Below are 10,375 nucleotides of genomic sequence, written 5' to 3' on the forward strand. Positions count from 1 at the left end.
TGACATGAATTCCCTTCCTTTTTAGGGTTGATTAATAATTCATTATATATATGCATATTACATTTTGTTTTTCCATTCATCAGGGGACTCGTAAATCTTAAATAGGAACATGTCATTCTTTTGCTTAAAACTCTCCAGTGCAAACCCTTGACTGGCCACTTAATTGAACCCCTTCAGATCCACAATTCCTCTGGCTTATATGGTGCTTTGATGCAAAGCAGAAAAGGTGCCTTCAAGGACTTCAAGGAGCACCAGGGTGGCTCAGGGCATGATCCTGGAGTCCCGGGATCGAGTCCCACATTGGGCTCCCCGCGTGGAGCCTGCTTCTCCCTCTGCCTATGTCTCTGCCTCTCTGTGTGTCTCTCATGAATAAGTAAAAACTTAAAAAAAAAAAGGAAAAAAGAAAAGGTACCCTCAAAAGGACTGTGGGCCTGAGCCAGGGCATGGGTGCGCAAATAGATGGAGAGCAGCCACCTTGTCCCACAAGGCCAGGCCCTCAGCCCAATACCACTTTCCTTCAGGCATGATCACTGCTCCACCACAATGGTCCAAGGGTGCTGAGTCAGGTCCCAGACCAACCACAGGGCACCACCTGGGTGCTTATTAGAAATGCAAATTTTTGGCCCCCACCTCAGACCCACTGAATCAGAAACTGGTGGTGGGCCCCAGCACCTTGTTTTAACAAGAACTTCAGGGGATTGTGATGTACTCCCCAGCATCCATAGGTCTGGCACTCAGCAGCACATTAGAATAGTAACCCCTTCACAGGATCCTGATGTGGTTTCATGGATGAATACACACAAAGCACTTAGATCATTGTCTGGTAGAGTAAGGAGTTGGTAAACAGCTATTTTTTTACTCTACCTACAGTTAACTGATAAATGCAAGCCCATCCTAGATGCAACGATGAACACGACGCTTGCCCTCTTCTGTTTACATGAAATAAGTCCACTCAACCCTTTCCAAGTCAAGTTGTCTATTCAAAAGTGACAGAAGTCACACAAACATATCCGGGGCCAGATTCATGAGATTGCAACCTGTATAGTTGCACAGGGTCCCATGCTCAGAATGCCCATGCTAGAAACAAATGCTGGTGAGGATGTGGAGGAAAGGAAGCCTCTTACACAGTTGGTGGGAATGCAAAGTAGTGCAGCCATTCTGGAAAACACAGTATGGAGGTTTCTAAAAAAATTTAAAATAGAATTATTCTATGATCCAGAAATTGCACTACTGGGTATTTACCCCCAAAATACAAAGATACTAATTCAAAGGGATACATACACCCCTATGTTTATAGAAGCATTATCAACAATAGCCAAACTATGAAAAGAGACCAAATGTGCATGGACTACTGCTGGTTAAAGAAGATGTGTTATATATACAATGTAATACTACTCAGCCATCAAGAAGAATGACATCTGGCCATTTGCAACGACATGGATAGAAGTAGAGGGTATTAAGCTAAGCAAGATAAGTCGGAAAAATACATACCATATGATTTCACTCATGTGGATTTTAAGAAACAAAACAAACGAGCAAAGGAAAAAAAAAGACAAACCAAGAAACAGACTCTTAACTATAAGAACAAACTGATAGTTACCAGAGGGGAGGCGGGGGGCGGGGATGCAGATTAAGGAGTGCACTTGTCATGATGAAAAATAAATAAAATGATTAAAAAAAAAAAAAAGAAGCCCCCCCCCCCCCACCTGCTTAGTGGGGCCCTCCTGGTCCATCTTGGGATTCTTAACCTCCTTTTTAAATTTAACTTTTAAAAAATATTTATTTATTGGGGGGAAGGAGGGCAGAGGGAGACAGAGACTCCTGAAGTAGACTGCCCACTGAACGCAGAACCTGATGTGGGGCTCATGACCTTCAGATCATGAGTGAGGAAAAAAAAAAGGAGGGGGGCAGCTCAGGTGGCTCAGTGGTTTAGCGCCGCCTTCAGCCCAGGGCGCGACCCTGGAGGCCGGGATCGAGTCCCGTGGTGGGCTCCCTGCATGGAGCCTGCTTCTTCTCCCTTTGCCTGTGTCTCTGCATCTCTCTCTCTCTTTCATGAATAAATAAATAAAATCTAAATCTAAAAAAAAAAAAAAAAGAATCATGAGTGAGCCAAAATCAAGGGTCGGCTGCTTAACCAACTGAGCCACCCAGGTACACAACCCCCTTTTAATTTTATTTTAAATTTTTAAAAGATTTTATTTATTTGTTCATAATAGAGAGAGAGAGAGAGAGAGAGGCAGAGACACAGGCAGAGGGAGAAACGGGCTCCATGTCGGGAGCCCGGTAAGGGACTCGATCCCGGAACTCCAGGATCGCGCCCTGGGCCAAAGGCAGGCGCCAAACCGTTGACCCACCCAGGGATCCCCCCAACCCTCTTTTTAAAACATGGGGCCCTGCATTTTCATTCTGCACTGGGCCTCACAAATTAAGTAGCGATTCATGTCAGTGTCCACACACACAGCTGTTTCTCCAGCATTCGAGTGTACCATAAATATTGCTGAGGAATAGAAAGAAGGAATGACTCCCAAGATGTCTTCCTTCCAATTCTTCACCTGGTAACATCCTACACTCCTCAGCAATCCATTCAGTTGCTTCCTCCTCCAGGAAGCCTTCCCAGACCACTCCCACCCCAATAAATCTGGGTGAAGTGCCTCATCTGAGCTTCTACATCCAACCCCCTCACCTCCCCCCACCCCCCACCCCTGGCCTCTCCATCTTGTGCTTGGACTACTTTTTGTATCTGCCCTGTTCATGCTCTGGTGAGCAGCTCAGGAACAGACACCCAGCTGTTGCCAGCTCCCAGCTTGGGGCCTGCCTGTGAATGAGTAAATAAACATTGAAGGAAAGTGGTTCTTACCTTACTTCCCAGGCCTGAGGGCAAAAATTCTTTTGGCAGCAAATTTGGCCCATATCCTACCAAAGCTTCTGGGCTCCTTGTAGCACTGCTATAATTATTGCTTAAAATAATAATTAACATTTTCTCCTTTGTATGGTGCTTTAAAGCAGGGAGATCCTCCAGGGTGGGGAGGGGATTTGGTTCATCCCTAGGTGTCCAGTCCCTGGCACCCGGAGGCTCAGGTAATGTTTATTGGATAAACGGGTGATGGATGAGTGAGTACAGAGTGAGCCAGTCAGTCTGGAACCCCACAACAAGGGCTTTTGGGGGCTGGATTGTGAGTGTGAGTCACCTTCCCCAGGCCTCAGGAAGCACTTGGGAATGAATAGTTAAATTATGAATGAATTGCTTAATGACGGGCACACACTGCCTATTATGTTATTCTGCACTATGCCCTCTCTGTGGGACTGCAGAGCAGATCAAAGCATCAGCCTATTTTACAGCTGGGACAAGTGAGGCCTTTCCCCAAGAGACAGAGTGAGAGAGAGGCATGAGACGGAAGTTTCACAACCAGCACTGGTGTGGTGAGACTCTTTTCCATTTCATGGTCCTTGGTGGCCCAGGTGACATGTCTTCCACTGGCCGAGAGAGGTTGGAAGTGAAAACTGCCTTCCCTGCCTCCCTGCGGCCAGGGCTCTGGGGTGAAGTCAGTTAGATGTACTGGGACATGGGTTGGAAAGCTGATCAACGCCACCAGAACCGTCTTCATTTGAAGATTGAATGTTCTGGGGAACTGGTCCCAGAGAAGGTTAGTGCAGGGCAGGGTGGTCAGGGAGTCATTCATGCTGAGGGGGAATGCACAATTTCTGCTGTCATGGTGCATTGGTCTGCTGGAGCTGCCACAGCAAGATAGTGCAGACCTGGGGGCTTAAGCAGCAGAGATTTATTTCCTTTCAGTGCTGGCAGCTGGAAGTCCAAGATCAGGGTGTCAGCAGGGTCTCACAAGCACTGATTTGGAGGTAACACATTTTCACAAATAGGCAAATCCTCAGGTACAAAATCCATATAGAATGAGGATCGACATTTTTTTGGAAATAATTATTAGTTTCATTTTTTCAAGAGAGAATTACAACCAAGCTTGAAAATAACATTCTTGTATAAATATGAAATGCAGGTTGCTGTGTGATGTGGTCTTTCCCCAATGCCACTCACCCTGGAGTGCTGAGGGCCTCGTGTGCTGTTCTGTGCCATTCTGCAGAGGCCTGTGGAGGTTGAAAGGCCCTCTCTAACACGTCTGCAGCCTCAAGGGGAGGGCTGAAGTTTCGGTCCAGAGGCAGTCTGGGGGGGGGGCAGTGCTCCTCATCTTCAGAAACTAGGCCCCGCCTACCTCTGGCCCCAGGAAGATGTGAGATCAAATGTGGAACCAGCAACTCAAAACATTTGATGTTCTGTAATAATACCAGGAAAAACTGCCCCATATAAATACACCGTTACTTAAAACATGAATCCTGCAGCAACACAAAGTGTTTCTCATAAGCTTATGCACTTGGTATTTATGATGAACTTTTATGGCTCTCAGAACAATTCGCAGCCAGGAGAGGAAAGTGAACAGGTTTTACAGTTGTTTACACCAAGTGATACCACTCATCACCCCTTGTTAATTTTCTCTTCAAGCAGGTTTTACCTGAAATGGATGAAACCTAGAGGATCATAATATCTTTTTCTTATTAAAATAAGGTCACCACACATTTTAAAAATCAAGTTTATTAAAGCTTTTTGGCTTTATGGAGGTCTTCATGTTTTTATTTGGTTTGTGTGTGTGTGTGTGTGTGTGTGTGTGTGTGTGTTGTGTTTTGTTTTGGTCATCTTTTTCCTCTCTGGGTGTCAAGAGTTTTAGGAAAACAAAGCACGGTGTAAAGCCAGTTCCACTTCAGCGAGTGTGAGGGGAGGCTGGAGGCTGGGAGGACAGGACAGAGCCTGGAGTAGAGGTCCAGGAGCTAAGGAAGGGCTCAGCAGCTGCTCTCAGATCCCAGTTCCCACCTGCCACGTGCTCTTGATCACATTATTCGACATCTCTGAGTCCCAGCTTCTTTGTCTGGAGCTCAGACAAGAATCTCTCCTACCCCCTTCAAGCAGCACTGTGAGTTTGAAAATGAACGTCTTTGAACACATGAAAGTCTAGAGCACCTCCATTAGCACAGCACTTCCCCAAACTAGGTGAACAGGGAAACAGCTACCAGCATGGCCTTGGGAGTCAGACAAAGCTAGAATTAGTAAGGCAGCAGGGTGGCTTTGGGCATGCCAGCTCCCCTCCTGTCACCACGTTTTTCCTGCATGAAATGGAAGTAATGATAGTTTCTATCTCTCTTAGATGAGATGTGTCCAGCTAACGTCCTGGAAACTTGATTCCAACTTGCCTAAATGCAAGGGATGATTTATCAGCCAGCAGGAAAGTCCTGAGGAGACCAGTTGCAGGGTCACTTTGATTCAGTCACTTAAAACTGTCATGAGGGGCTTGTCTTCTTTTCTATTCTCTGCTCTGCTGCCTGTGGTGTTGACTTGTCCTCAAACTGGTATCCCTTGATGTGGGGCCATGAGTGAATGGTCAAGAGAGAATTCTTGAGATGTTTTTGGCTCAAGAGGATGTTTTTATTCCAGCACAAGATCAGGAACCATGGGCAGAAGAACTGAACGTTGGCTGCATGAAGCTGGTGGTTATAAGCTCAACTAAGAGGGGATGTAGGGAGAATCTGATTGTAGATGTCTCCTTCAAATTTCTACTCATAAAACTACCTTCACGAGGTTTCTCCAGTGCTTATCATTCAGTCTGATATTTACTACCAGTGAGATGTACAGACAGTCATGAGACCCTTTAAGAACATAGCAAGTAGCACGTACTTGATCCTTATGGGAACCATGCAGGCATTAGGTCAACCTTCTGGGCTAAAGGTGAACATTTTTCTGCCTCTATCTCTCATCATCCCTCATTCCAAGCATCACATCCTGTATTCTGCCATCCAGGAAGAGAGCCTGGGTAAACTTATTTGTTATCACACTGGCCCATGTTGGGCTACATCCTACCCAAAAGATAGAGGCCACAGGATAGGAATTTGCTTTGATTAGCTTGGACCTAAGGCCAGTGTTACTTCCACTTTTTAAAATCCAGGGGTGGAGCTGTTCCCCTGCTTTCCATGCACATTCCTGCACCCCAGCACCTGAGATGCAGGAGGAGGTGTGGAAATCTGGGGAAACCCTCAGTGAGGAAGGTGTCTGCTGTTATAAAAGCACCTACAGTATTCTCTATGCAGGTCCACCAGATTCAGCAAATAAAAATATAGTATGCACAGTTCCATTTGTATTTAAGATAAACCATAAATAGGGGGATCCCTGGGTGGCTCAGTGGTTTAGTGCCTGCCTTTGGCCCAGGGCGTGATCCTGGAGTCCCGGGGATCAAGTCCCACATCAGGCTCCCTGCATTGAGCCTGTTCCTCCCTCTGCCTGTGTCTCTGCCTCTCTCTCTGTGTCTCTCATGAATAAATAAATAAAATCTTAAAAAAAAAACATAAATAGGGGTACCTGGGTGGCTCAGTGGTTGAGCATCTGCCTTTGGCTCAGGTTGTGATCCTGGGGTCCTGGGATCGAGTCCAACATCAGACCCCCACAGGGAACCTGCTTCTCCCTCTGCCTGTGTCTCAGCCTCTCTCTGCATCTCTCATGAATAAATAAGCACAATCTTTAAAGAAAAAGGATAGCTATAAATAATTTTTTTGGATAAGTATCAGCACACTTTTAGTATACTAAAAAATAACATCGTTTACCTGGAATTCAAATTTAATTGGGTGTCCTGTGTTTTATTTGGGACTAAGTCTTTGCAAACTTTCTTGTGGGTGAGAATTGCTCATGGACCAGGTTAAAATGCACATTCTGCTTCGGTGAGTGGGAGCAAGGCCTGGGATTCTGCATTTCTCACAGGGCCTCCAGGGATGTAGTGTGGAACCCTGAGGCCCACACTTTGAGGACACTGCACTACCTCAGGGGGATGAGATGAAGAAGAAGCACAGGGGATTGGAACAAAGCACTCCAGCCCAGGAAGAAGACTCTAGAAGGTTGCTCATCATCATAACAATGAGCAACGTAGAAGTGTGACTGTGTGTGTGTGTGTTTCTGTGACTCGGGCTCCTCAGTGATTGTACAAAACTGCAAACTCTGTCCACTCTGCACGCTGCAGCTGTTCTGACCACTCCGCGGTGGAGGAGGATCATCAGGGGAACTCAGGCGGAGGTGTGAGGGGCCCCAGAGTGGCAGCTGGTGTTGGGCTCCTGCACCCCAACATTTCTGCAAGCACAATGGTGTCACCTCGTCCTGCCCGCCTTCATTCTCTCATTCCAACCCCCGAGTGAGGCTTGTGTGTGCATCGTGTTCAGTCACAGCAACACAAACTCAAGTGGCCAAAATGGGGATTTCCTGGAAGGAGTCTGGAGGGACTCAGTGGAAGGCAGAGCTGAACAACCACAGGTCAGGAAGGTTAGGCGGTCCTGGGAGCAACTGACTTCAGTCAGCTCCTTCCATCCCCACCTCTCATCTCTCAGGGTAGGGTATTTTCTCCTTCTGCAGACCGGCTTCCTCCACATGGTGGGAAGCAAGGCTGCCAGATCCATCTGAGAGAAGACTCCCAAGTTAGGGCATGGATTGGCCACTGTCTGTTTCCTTCTCTGCAAGCATGCCCTGTTCTCTCTCTTTCTCCCCTCCCGCACCACCTGATTCAGTACAGTGCCTTTTAATTCCATCTAGATGCTGAGGCATCCCTGAGGAGGAGCACTGGCTGACATCTGAAGGCCCCATGCTGGTTAGGGTTGTGGAACCTTCCATAAGAAAGAAACACATGGTTTGGTCTGTAATATATATGGTGACTAGGGATGCTTATGAACTTTGGAAAGTTATCGCTCACAGTTCTGGAGGCTGTGAGGTCCAAGATCTAGGCACCAGCATGGTCACCTTGGTCCCTTCCTGGTTCATAGTTGGCTTCTCACTGCATTGTCATGTGGTGGAAAGGGTTAGAGATCTCTCTGGAGTCTCTTCTAAGGGCGATAATCTTGTTCATGAGGGCTCCATCCTTGTGATCTAATTCTATCCCAAAGGCACCATCTGTTAACAATATCCTAATATTGATATCCTGATATCATTTTGGGGGGCTACACCTCGACATGAATTCTGGGGAACATAAATATCCAGGCTACAGCTGGGTACATTATGATGGCACTTCCTATTAGGCACTTCTTTTTTCTTTACTTGAAAAAAAAGTTTTTTTTAAAGATTCTATTTATTGGGCAGCCCGGGTGGCTCAAGCGGTTTAGTGCCGCCTTTGGCCCAGGGCCTGATCCTGGAGACCCGGGATCGAGTCCCACGTCAGGCTCCTTGCATGGAGCCTGCTTCTCCCTCTGCCTGTGTCTCTGCTTCTCTCTCTCTCCTCTCTGTGTATTCTCAGAAATAAACAAATAAAATCTTAAAAAAAAAGATTCTATTTATTTATTTTAGAGAGAGAGAGAGAGAGAGAGAATGAGCGGGGGGAGGGGCAAAGGGAAAGGGAGAAGCAGACTCCCCACTCAGCAGGGAGTCCAACATGGGACTCAATCCCAGGACCCTGAGATCATGATGTGAGCCAAAGGCAGATGCCCAACCCACTTAGCCACCCAGGTGCCCCTACTCAGAAAATTTTTAAGTGTGATACAAAATACATAGCATAAAATTTACCATTTCAACCATTCTTTGGTTCCCATTGTTGTGCAACTATCGCTATTCATTTCCAGAACTCTTTTCATCTTGCAAAGCTCAATCTCCATACTCGTGAAACTAACTCCATCTTCCCCCTTGCTTCTAGCCCCTGGAAATCACCATTCTATTTTTAAATTTAATTTATTTATTTGAGAGGCAGAGTACAGAGAGAGAACAAGCAGGGGGAGAGGCAGAGACAGAGGGAGAAGTAGACTCCCCGCTGAGTAGAGAGCCCAATGCAGAACTTGAGCCAAGGACCCTGGGATCGCTACCAGAACCGAAGGCAGACGCTCAGCCATGTGAGCCACCCACGTGCCCCATCATGCTTATTTTCTGTCTCTGTGAACTTGACTACTCTAGGTACTTCATAGAAGTGGAATTATTATTTTTTTTAAATTTTTTTTGTATTTATTTATGATAGTCACACAGAGAGAGAGAGGCAGAGGCACAGGCAGAGGGAGAAGCAGGCTCCATGCACCGGGAGCCCGACGTGGGATTCGATCCCCGGTGTCGAGGATTGCGCCTTGGGCCAAAGGCAGGCGCTAAACCGCTGCGCCACCCAGGGATCCCCTAGAAGTGGAATTATACAGCATTTGTCTTATTTCACTTGGCATAACATCCTCAAGGCTCATCCATATTGTAGTGTGTGTCACAATTTCCTTCCTCTCTAAGGCTGAATAATATTTCACTGAATGTATAAACCACATTTGTTTTATTTGTCAGCCACTTGTTTTCATGTTTTGTGACTAATGCTGCTATAAACACGGGTGTACAAATGAGATATTGGCTTCTTGATGATAGAACAATCTTGGGTGGGTATTGGGCACTGGGTGAAATGGCTGCTGAGGGACCTGGTTTTCTTGGGGCTCTACCATGCCCTAGGACCTAGTTATATTCTGTATCCAGTCAGCAGGAGGGAAGAGAGCACAGAGCGGTGCCTCAGAAATGGTCTGTGTTCCTCTGCCCCCATCCTAGTGATAAGAACCAATCACGAGGCCACACTCAGATACCAAGACTGGGACCTGCAGTCCCTGGACAGGAAGAAGCATTCCAGGGGTAATTCTATACTTTGAAAGGGAAGGACAGGTTTCTGTGATTAATTAGCCATCTCTACTGCAACCTCATCATATGTTTTGGGAATATCCCATGATTGGTTTGGCTGTCTTCAGAGAGACTCAGAATTATCAATGGTTTCAATCAGAGAGAAGGTAGTTTTTCTCACATAATAGCTCAGCTGGCACAGAACCTGTTTTACACAAAGTGTGAAAAGTGTCTGTCTTGCCCCTCCTAGCTTGTTGCTCCACCATCCTCAAGAGGATTCTTTGGTCTGGTGATCCAAGATAGCTGCTCCAGATCTCACCAATTTGGCCAGCTGGGAGGGCTGAAAGGGGAGAGGGAGGAAGCTCTACCAGGCCATTGCAGACACACGCTAGCTCACTCGCTCACTGAATGATCGGAGTCAGAGGAGCATAGATGCGTCTTACACTCAGGGTTCATGATGCAAAGTTTATACCTATAATAATAATAATTAGTTTCAAAAATTTACCTTTGTGATATTTCTGAAGGGGAGACGCAGGCATATCTTAGTATTTACATGTACACTTTATATTTATATTTACATGTACACTTTTACTTTTTTCTGTTGTTGTTAAATATTTTATTTATTCATGAGTGACACAGAGAGGCAGAGACACAGGCAGAGAAAGAAGCAGGCTCTCTATGGGGAGCCTGAGGCGATACTCGATCCCAGGGCCCTGAAGGCAGATG

The sequence above is a fragment of the Canis lupus genome, chromosome 1 (assembly GCF_003254725.2).
Source record: "Canis lupus dingo isolate Sandy chromosome 1, ASM325472v2, whole genome shotgun sequence".
NCBI lineage: Eukaryota > Metazoa > Chordata > Mammalia > Carnivora > Canidae > Canis > Canis lupus.